This window comes from Marmota marmota, unplaced genomic scaffold (genome assembly GCF_001458135.2).
Source record: "Marmota marmota marmota unplaced genomic scaffold, marMar, whole genome shotgun sequence".
Lineage (NCBI taxonomy): Eukaryota > Metazoa > Chordata > Mammalia > Rodentia > Sciuridae > Marmota > Marmota marmota.
The window spans coordinates 6554291-6564910 of NW_025999863.1; the positions used below are offsets into that span (position 1 = coordinate 6554291).

The 10620-nt window shown below is 39.6% G+C and overlaps 1 pseudogene; it reads left to right on the top strand.

Annotated features, from left to right (window-relative positions):
- Positions 1-4394: 4394 nt before the first annotated feature.
- LOC107157523 lies at positions 4395-5359 on the top strand (annotated as a pseudogene).
- Positions 5360-10620: the final 5261 nt, after the last annotated feature.

A 10620-nucleotide genomic window follows, 5' to 3' on the forward strand; every position in this document is an offset into this window, starting at 1 on the left:
AGGTTTAAGATTATTCCTGCTGGGAATAGGGTGTATCCTGCTGCCTGAGTTCCCCTTGAGTTCTCACGGGATTCAGAGTATATTTTGGGAGACAGAAGCCCAGTGGAGGTGATTTTGGGCAGAGAACGTGGATTTCCCCAGAACGTGATTGTAGACGGCTGGTGTGAGTTCGGGAATAAAGAGTTGCTGTTTGAATCTACAAGCTGTGTGGTGGCTCCTGATTGTGTGCCCAGCCAGACTGCGGCATTTGTGCCCAGCCAGACTGTGGCAGTCCTCAGAGATTGTGATTGCATGGGACAATTTGGTTAATTGTGACCTCTGAGTACTGAACCTACACAGTCATTTCACAATAAATAACCAGCCTTCAGAGTGGGGACTTTGGCCCCGGGTGTCCCACACCTGCGTCTGCTCTCCCATGCTGTCTGTCCCAGGAAGTGTGGCTTCTTTCCCTCCAGACATTCTGAGCCCAGGGAGGAGCAGAAACCTTTGTGGCTTGGCACTGACCCTCACTGCTTGGTCATGACCCAGAAGAGAAGCAGCTTAAACCAGTAAGAGCTGAGGGAGATGATGGGTGGAGAGGTGAGGCAGGCGGTAAGCTGTGTTGTGGGACGCTCTTGTTCTGTGTCAACTTGGGGTCCTGATGACCTGTGCATGGTTTGGTTTCCTTCTAACACACTGGTCAATACCTCTCACCCATGAAAGCACCACTGTCCCCAAAGCCCTCCAAAAGGATAACCAAGGGATGAGGAGGAGCAGGCGGAAAGCAACATTAACACTGTGAACCATATTTGAGGGATTCCTGGGTTCAGTCTGTGAGCTATGGGGAGCTTGTTTCATTCCATTTAATCTGCATGGTTTTCTGCCAATCAATTGCCCACTTTATTTTCCAAAAGGGGAGGGAGAACTGAGTTTTTATGTAACTGCTATCAGTTATTAGGTAAAAAAGACTGAAGAGATTTTGAATGGGTCTGTCTGAATACAGACACAGGGCGTCCTGCCAGGAGAATCCTGCTGGGTTTCCCCCTGACAACCCAACAGTACATTGCACTTCCCTGTATTCCAGGAAGACACCCCTCGCTTATTGTGCTCTTTCTGAGGTCTCTGTTAGCCCACAGGGCAGAGCAGTGGTTGGCTCCTGCTGCATCAAGAGGGATAGTTCATCGTAGGCGAGGATCACAGAAAAGGTAGACACATCACAGTTCAGCACAGATTACCTCTTGCCCCCATCCAGGATATTGACAGCTGTGGGCACCCCCCTGCATTCTTAGAATCTACAAAGCCAGTTTCCAAAGGAGGCTGGCATTCTGGTCTTGGTTTTATTTCTACACAAGAAATAAGTTTTTAAGTTCCTCATGTGCCCCTGTCATTGAGACCTCTGGTTATCTGCTTAAAACCTTCTGATATGTGGAAAACAATGAAAAGTTTAGGTTTCAGACACAGACACTGACAATTTAATTTTGAATCCATCCCTCACACTGGTTATGTCCGTATAATACAGGCAGGTTATTGGTACCTTGGAGACTCAACATTCTCATCCGAGTTTATTTCTAGTTGTACAAAAGCACTGAGTACAGATTAAATACATATGGATGCTCCTATGTGACTAACACGTGATGAGCTTATGAAATAAGTGTGAAAGGCAATTTAGGTATTATTATAAGGGCGATGATAATCTTTGTACAATTCAGCTAAAATATCATGTTATTTAAAGTTACTCTTTTCCTGTTTCTACAAAGGGGCAATTGATTCTGTCCTTGTATAAATAATGTGCTGTGTATTTGGAAAGGAATCTAATATTGGTTCATTTACGATTCCTCACATTCTGTACCTTATTTGATACAAAGGAGGCATCAAATATAAAAGAAATCTGCTTAAAACAGAGAAGAGCTACTTCTTGGTTTGCAAAACCTGATTTGGCCAATACACTTAGTGTTTTTCTTTCTACACTTTTATCTTTTAGGAAAGTCATGAAGAACATGACACAAAAAATATTACCTTCTAATTGTGTCTATATAATAGATGCATGAATTTTAAATTTTAATTTCACACGATTTACATTGTTCTGTTATTCAAAGATAATAGCACAGGTATTTATGGGTATTAAAGATAAAAGAGAGAGAAAGTGGGAAAATATTTCTCCTGCTTGAGCTTATTTGCATTTTGATTGCATCATTTTAGGCTTTACTGGCTTTTGAAAATTGTTTGCATCAATAAACTCACTATTTCTATAAAGAATGAGTTCTTCGAAAAGTGATTTAAGGACCAAATGTTTATAAGATTCCAAACTTGCCTTACAAGTGGAAATTACGGATGCAAATGAGCCTTCTTTCCTTAAGCAGTGTGCACCCAGAGAGGTGGGGGGGGGGTGTCCACACATTCTGCATATGGGTTAATGAGCCAGGACTGTACTGTTGATTTCCTGAGTCCCATCTCAGGGGACTGTGTCCTCTACAGAAGCCAAATGGAAACATTATTCCCTATATAAGATGACATTTCTTCAATAATCCTACAAGAACACTTACCACATATGGATCAGTGGTATTTTTGGCAGTATGAATGAACAGATGTAGATTTTTTTGAATATAAATGATATTTATTACCCATACCAAATATAGGTGACTGATAGTAAAAGGGAACTTGTATCAATTATTAAAATTCAAATAACTATCTCACACAGTATATATTATCTAGAAATTTTCATTTGTGTAATACAGAGAAAGACACAGGATTTTGAAGTATTTGGTTAATAATAAACTCAGTAAAGAAATGTTGTTCCTTGCTGGGGGTATGTTCTGCATCCTCTGAATCATTTGACATAGCTGCAAGTACTTCACAGAGACTTAAATCCAAAACTTTACAAATTAGTCATTTGAGGACCAGTAAGTATGTTGTGAGCTAGATTAGTTTTACATGCTTTTTTTGATTAAACCTTAAAGAAACCTGATCATGATACACAGATGAATCCTGACACATCTTTATCGATACACAAAATTCACCCACAGAATCATAACAGCATTTTTAGGGGAAATAGATGTGCAGAATGGAATTATTCAGAAATGCCAAGAACTCAGATTTCATAGAAATGAAATTCCGCAGGCTGAGGCTGTGGCTCAGCAGTAGAGCACTTGCCTAGCATGCAAGAGGCACTGGGTTCCATCCCCAGTACCACATTAAAAAAAATTAAATAAAGAAAATAAAGGTATTGTGTCCAACTACAACTAAAAATTAAAAAAAATATGAAATTACTCTAAATTATTAGGTTCTAAAGCACATTTTGTTTCAAGTTTGTTTTTACATGAGCAGTAGGTATTATTGCCAGTAATAGCAGATAATGTTAAGGGTGGTAGTCAGTGCTGATGGTTCTCAATCCTGGTGTAGGAAAGCCTATGAGGAATTTCATATGAAGATATTTTAGCTACGTTGGTTTTTGTCCAATGTGTTGTGTCTTGATATTTTAAAATATTCACATATATTTGAGTAAATATATGTTATAGATAAGTCAGATATACTAATAACATTACGATATACATATTGATAAATGAGACTAAAAATTACTAGTTGAATTAAAAAAAACTTACAATAACACTAAAAGCTACTTATAATTATCACTTGTAATTACTGTCTCAATTTCAGACATGGATAAATGGTACACATGTTTACTAAGGTAAACACCTAAATGTTTATTTTGCCTTTTTTTGGGGGGGATTGTATCATGGTGTGACCACAAAATAATAACCACAAAATGGCCTTTACATAGCTGAAGTCAGATATAGCATCCAAGTTCCAGGAAGTATTTATGTGAAGTTCTATTAAGTAGCGTAAGAAGGGTGGGGAATTGCTGGTTCTAAAATCCTCAACAACATACAGAAGGGTTTATGATTAAAAAAGTGAAAATTATTCCAAAGCCATTAGAAAATAAGAAATGAAAAAAGGTGGGAGGCAAGGAAACTTCTTCTCCCGAGATGTTTTACTGAGATTATGTGAGATAGTTACATAATAAAATATAAAATTTCAAAAGTTTTTTAAAATTCCATTATTATCTCATCATTGACACATTGACAGGTACAGTCCAAAAAATAACACATTTATGGTTAGTGATAACAGTGATTATGTGCCTCAAATGTAAATATGTTAATCACCATGTGAAGTTCACAAACAGAGCAGTTCTAAACTACATGATTTTTAAAATACAAACAAAAATTGAGTGAGAACTTTTTCCACAAAGGAGGCGAATCAGAAAAAACAGGAAGCTGAAAAACTTCTGGCAGATGAGTGTCACATAATGTTCTCTGACATGAACATGCAGTCCTAATCTTACACAATGTTTGAGAATTCTAAGTCAAAATAACATGTACCACCATTTATATGGTAACAGATGAGTAGGTACTTTTTCTTAACCTCTTTTCTGTTTCAAAAGGTGTCCAAACAAAACAGAACAAGAAAATATAACACGTGTCTCAGAATTCCATCTCCTGGGCCTCTCAGAGGACCCAGACCTGCAGCCCCTCCTCTTTGGACTGTTCCTGTCCATGTTCCTGGTCACGGTGCTTGGGAACCTGCTCATCATCCTGGCCATCAGCTCTGACTCCCACCTCCACACCCCCATGTACTTCTTCCTCTCCAACCTGTCCTTGGCTGACATTGGATTCATCTCCACCACTGTCCCAAAGATGATTGTGGACATCAAACTCACAGCAGAGTCATCTCGAATGTGGGCTGCCTGATGCAGATGTCCCTTTTTATCATTTTTGGATGTATGGATGAAATGCTTCTGACTGTGATGGCCTATGACCGGTTTGTGGCCATCTGTCACCCACTGCATTACTCAGTCATCATGAATCCTTGCCTCTGTGGCTTCTTAATTTTGGTCTCTTTTGTTTTTAGACTTTTGGAATCCCAATTGTACAATTTGATTGCCTTACAGTTTACTTACTTCAAGGACACAGACATTGCTAATTTCTTCTGTGACCCTTCTCAGATCCTTAGTCTTTCCTGTTCTGATACACTTATCAAAGATACAGTCATGTATTTTGTTGGCCTTGTCTATGGTTTTCTTCCTTTCTCGGGGACATTTTTCTCTTACTATAAAACTGTGTCTTCTATTCTGCGAATCCCATCATTAGGCAGGAAGTACAAAGACTTCTCCACCTGTGGCTCCCACCCCTCAGTGGTTTGCTTATTTTATGGAACAGGCCTTGGAGTGTACCTGTCTTCAGATCAGTCATCTGTCACCAGGAAGGGTACAGTGTCCTCAGTGATGTAAACTGTGGTCACCCCCATGCTGAACCCCTTCATCTACAGCCTGAATAACAAGGACATTAAAAGTGCCCTTTGGAGGCTGCACAGGAGAGCAATTTGATCTCAGGTCCTGTGGCGTCCATTTGGAATGAATTCTAGAAACTCAGCAAAACTAAACATCTAGATATTAAAATTGCTTCCTTTACCACATTATTTTTGTAGTTTGATGAATTTATTTCCTGATCATGCTTCATAGTGGAATGGTGGTTTGTAGAGGCAGGAGGAGGAAGAATTGCAAGTTTCTTAAATGGGTATAAAGTTTGGAGTGGAGAAATAGATCTGGAGATGGATGATGGTGATTATGAAGCTGTGCACTTGATCACAGCTACAAGGCTGCATTATGTCATCTGTATTTTGACAATATTACTTATGAATCAGAAAAAAATAGTGAATTTTTAGGGAACAAACAAAAAAGAGAAATAAACAGTACATACAGGCTTTCTCTTCTGTAAGAAGAGGTGTAAAACTATTGGGGACATTCACTTTCTCTTCTGCTTCCTCCTCTAACATGAGGATATCCTTCGTGATTGGGATATTGTATAAATTTGGCCAAGTATGAGTTCTGTGCTTGTACCTCCAAAGTCATGTGACAGTAAAGAAGACTGTGACTCCTAAACGCCAAGGGGCATGATGGATGGAGAAAGGCCTGTCAATCATTCTTTCCCTTCAGGAGAACCGACATGAAGGTTTGGGTGTCAAGATGAGACGATATCAATATTAAAAGTTCAGCTATGGACTTTATGGGAACTTTATGTTTCTGGTTATGACAGGGGAGCCAAAAACGTGCCTTCCTGGTCTGGGCAGATGCAGGGCCTCATGACAGGAGAACTTCCTGCAACACTGCCTTCTTGGCTACACAGCCAGAGTTTCCCTGGCCTGTCTCTCCAGAGGAGACCCTTCCCCACTGTGCTATTTCTTTGTGCAGTTACTGGGACACCACAAGGGAGAGACGTGGTTGAAACTTCCTGGGTCAGTACAGGAGGACACCTATGGATGACAGGTAACTTCACAGAAAGAGAAGATGAACAATGAGCAGCCCTGATCTTTCTTTCCCTTACTTCAGGGCATCCTTCAGCTGTCCACATCCCCCTCTGATCTTATATCAGCATATTCAATCTCAAAAGAAGACATTAACGTTGGGATTTTATACATTCCTACTCAGAACTGGCCAGAATTTTGAATGTTTCTCAAATATACCTGTGGTTTAGAAATTTGGACCTCTGTTTAAAATTTTACTACGTTATAAAACAATGAAAATTTAGGTGCATCCGACATTGAGTCTGACAATTTAATTTTGAGTGACACTGGCTACATTTCTCATTTCATTAACACGGGCAGGTCATCACTATCTCTGCCACTGAAAAATGTCACCTGAGTGGATTTATAGTTGATATAGCTGAATTAAGATTAAATGCATGTGTGTTTTCTATGTGATTATTAATTGACATATGTATGAAATTGGGGCAAAATGTAATTCAGCTATAAATAAATATAAGAGGATAAATATAAATATTCCTTTCTCCTTACATTTTCCTTTGCATTTATTATTATTTACTTTTTTGATGATTGCAATTCTATCAAGGGTTAGGTGAAATTTCAGTGTAGTTTTCATTTGAATTTCCTGGATTGCTAAGGATCACTAATATTTTTTCCATATATTTGTTGGCCAATTATATTTTTTTCTTTTGATGGAAGTCTGATTAGTTCCATTAGCCCACTTATAGATTGGGAATTTTGGGGTGAAGTTTTTTGAGTTGTATACATGAGTTATGTGATCTGGAAAATACGGCAGTATTGCAAAAGAACTTTTATGATAATAAGCTCAAAAAATTGCCTATTGCTCATTTGGAAAAATAAAAGCAGTGGACTAAAAAAATAAAAAAAAAATAATTGACTCTCCTTCAGGTAATGCCATTTGAAGGAGCTATACATACCACACCAAGAGACAAAGCCATATGTAAATGTGCAGTAGTACATTTCAGAGGCAATAGGTATTGTGCCGTAGCCTGCATAGATGAGTTTTGGCATTTTTTAGGTAAGTTTTAAGAATCCAATTTCTGGATCAACAAATCAATACTGATATGGAAACATTCAATAGGAAAATATACTTGTCAATTTTTTGATATTAGTTGCTTTGAGGGTCAGGAATGCATCAGAATGAATTCTTGCAGTAATAACCAGAACTCAAATTTCATAGACAATAAATCAAATATCTGCAAAATAACAGACATAAAACACCTCACTAATGTTTATGTATTAATATAAGAGATAGGCATTATTTATAGTAATAAAATGTAACACTAATGAGTTGTTTTCTAAATGCCAGAACATATTTGAAGGAGAACAACACAGAAAAAAATCAGAAGCAGAATCTAAGAAGGCAGAGTTTGTCAAAGTGAGAATCATTGAGGTGGGTGGACCACAGCTGTGAATACTCCACTTGGGAACATGTGAATTCAGTTTGAATGTGTACACCATGCTGGGTGCTATTTGTTGGTTTCATTTTCCCAACCCTCTTTTCTGTTTCAAAAGTTGTCCAAGTTATAAAGAACCACAAATTCTAACACGTACCTCAGAATTCTATCTCCTGGGTCAGTAAGAGGACCCAAACCTGCAGTCCAACCCCTTTGAACCTTTCTGTTCTGTCCCTGTACCTGGCCACAGAGATAAGGAACCTGATCATCATTCTGCATCTGCTGAACTCCCAACACCAATCCCCATAAGCTTCTTCCTCTCCAACCTGCCCTAGATTGACATCTGTCATGTCTCCTCCACAGTCCTAGAGACGATTGTGGACATACAAACTCACAGAAGAATCATTTTCTAAGTGGGATGCCTGATACAGATGCCCTTTGTTTTTATTTTTGGACATATGAATGGTATGCTTCTGACTGTGATGGTTCATGACCGGTCACCCCCTGCCTTAGTCAGTCATCATGATCCTTCAACTCTACATCTTTTTGGTTTCATGAACTTTATGATCAGTCTGTGGACTCCAAGATGCATGATTTAATTGTTTTGCAATTTACACACTTCTAGGATATGCAGTTTTCTAATTTCTTTTATGAACCCTCTCAACTCCTGAATCTTGTTAGGTCTTATTTTCTAAAAATATATAAAAATGTATTTTGCTGATTCCATTTCAGATTTTCTCCCTCTCTTGAAGCCAATTTTGTCTTACTGTAAAATTGTTTTCCCATGCTGAGAATCCCATCATCAGGTTGTAAGTATAAATATTTCTCCCCACAAGGATCTCTGAAATCCCATTGGCCTGTGTATTAAACACTGGTCAAAATGGTCAATTTTTGTTATGTGTATTTTACCACAGTTGAAATTAAAAAGAGATGGATCTTTAAAAAATAAATAAATAAATGAATTGAAAAGAACACACAAGCTTCCTCCTGAGAAGAAGATAGCCCTAAACCTTTGTGGACGTTCTTTTAGATTTCTACTTCCTCCACTAACATTAGGAAGTCCTCGGAGGTTTGGATGACTTGGACCAATTTGGCTAATTATGAGCTCTGGGCTGGGAGCCTCCAAGGTCATATAATAATCAATCACCATCCTGTGCCTCCAGCCCTTCCTTCAATGCTCCAATCTAGCTGGCACCTACCTGCGTTGGACCCTCCCGTGCTCTTCTGCCCGACAAGGCTCCTGTTCACCTTACTCCTATCAACCCTGAGTGCAGAGCCTAAGACCTCACTGAGCACTGGGCAGGGGAGGGGCATTGGATCCTCCGCTCTTAGTCATGACCCAGGAAGGAGGCAGCTCTTCCCAGTAAGTGCTGAGGGAGGGGAGGGATGGCGAAAGGACGGATGGCAGCACTGTTCCTCATCAGCAGATGCACAGGACAGCCCATGTGGATCTTAGGGGTGGAAAAAGATAGGCTGAATACCAGCTGCTGTGACTGAAGTGTAGGTACCTGGTGGTGGTGGAGGTACCAAGTGATTTGTTCAAAAGTTTCATTTCCTCCTACACTGTTTCTACTTGACCACAGCATCTTATCCATGTTGGTAGGAGACAGGTTCCTGTGAGCCGTTCAATAATCAGTCAAAAGGTCTGGGAGGGAGATGAGGATGAGAAGAACAGTAGCCATCAATCACGAACCAATACTGAGGGCCTCCTAAATGGGAGGTGCTTATCTGTATGTTTTATGTGGCCTCTTTAATTTAATGTTCATAGTCTTCCTTAGTTATGTGTCCCCACAATATTATTGTTTAATTTTTATGTAACTTGTACCAAGTTGCTGGTAGAAGAAGTGCAGATGTAATTGGATTGAGCTGTGTGATTACAGACTCAGGGCACACTGCCCTAAGAATCCAGGAGGTTCCCCTTTTCTTCTTCATCATTTTTTTCTTTTTTTTTTGGTACTGGGGAGTGAATCCAGGGACACTTAACCCCTGAGTCACATCCCCAGCCCTTTTTTGTATTATATTTAGAGTCAGGGTCTCACTGAGTTACTTAGGGCCTCACTAAGTTGCTGAGGCTGGCTTTGAATTTGGGATCCTCCTGCCTCAGCCTCCCAAGCCATTGGGATTACAGGTGTGTGCCACTGCGCCCCGCCAGCTTCCCCCTTTCATGCCCCACCAGCCATTCCACCATGTCACTCCAGGAAAATACACCTGGCTCACTGTGCTCTTATGTTTGGGAATCACACAGGGGAGCAGTTGGTGGAACCCCTTGAGTGATTACAGGAAGGACAGCTGAGATCACAGGTAAAGATCATGGGAAGAGAAGTCACACCATCTCCAGAACAGACCCCTGCCTTCCCCCGCTGCAGAATATCCACGCAGCTGTTCACTCACTCTTAAGAGGAGAGCTGCAGTCTGCTGTGGATTTAGTCCTTTTTAGAAAACCAATCAGAGGTAAAGTATGCTTCAGATGTACCTGAGTTTACCTGGTGTAAAGGATGAACCTCTACTTAAAACCTCCAGATGACTGGGAAGCCATTTAGTGCATCAGATTCAGAGACAATCTGTCTGTTCCCTTGTGATGCCTGTGACATGGGGCCGATTGTTAACTTCTATGATACAGCATTATCATTTTAGTTGATTTATTGTTGATAAAACTGGATTGCATAAGGAAGAACAGATGTAGAGGCTCCACATTTAACATGATGTGCATATCAAATGAGAGAGAAATAAAATTTAGATAATATTATTCTTAATGATAAGATTAGCCTTCATTACATTTGACTAAAAGATAGTATAAAGTTACTATTTCTTATTTCCATAGCAGGATGCAGTATTTTTGTCCTTATGTAAGTAGATTCTAGATTTGTGGAAAGGAATACCCAACCTTCTTTTATCTGGAAAACCCCAT